This window comes from Tupaia chinensis, unplaced genomic scaffold (assembly GCF_000334495.1).
Source record: "Tupaia chinensis unplaced genomic scaffold, TupChi_1.0 Scaffold000159_1, whole genome shotgun sequence".
NCBI lineage: Eukaryota > Metazoa > Chordata > Mammalia > Scandentia > Tupaiidae > Tupaia > Tupaia belangeri.
In genome coordinates, this window is record NW_006159630.1 from 1,368,770 (window position 1) to 1,369,049 (window position 280).

The following is a 280-nucleotide window of genomic DNA, read 5'->3' on the forward strand; positions in this document are numbered from 1 at the left end:
GCTTTGTGAACGAGATCTGTCAGCTTGTGTGTGCGCACGTGTGCATGCCCAAATCTTGAGGGGCTGGAGGAGAAGGGATTGCCTGGTGGCCCTCCCCGAGGTGGTTTCTCAGCTCCCCGTAGCAAATTAAGAACCGTGTGTGCGTGTGTGTCTGTATTAGTTCTCCCGATCTGGGATCTGATGCCCACTGGCACTTGGCCGTCTGGGTGGGAGTACCCGGTGGGAGTGTCTCCTGCTGTGGTTGGAACGCGTGGGCGGGAGGACAGGCCCCAGGGCCACG

At 60.0% G+C, this 280-nt stretch overlaps 1 protein-coding gene across 5 annotated transcripts in view; it reads left to right on the forward strand.

Annotated features, from left to right (window-relative positions):
• SLC38A10 (solute carrier family 38 member 10) overlaps positions 1–280 on the forward strand; it is a 37,863-nt gene that overhangs the window by 1,245 nt on the left and 36,338 nt on the right. The gene's annotated exons all lie outside the window — the stretch shown is intronic.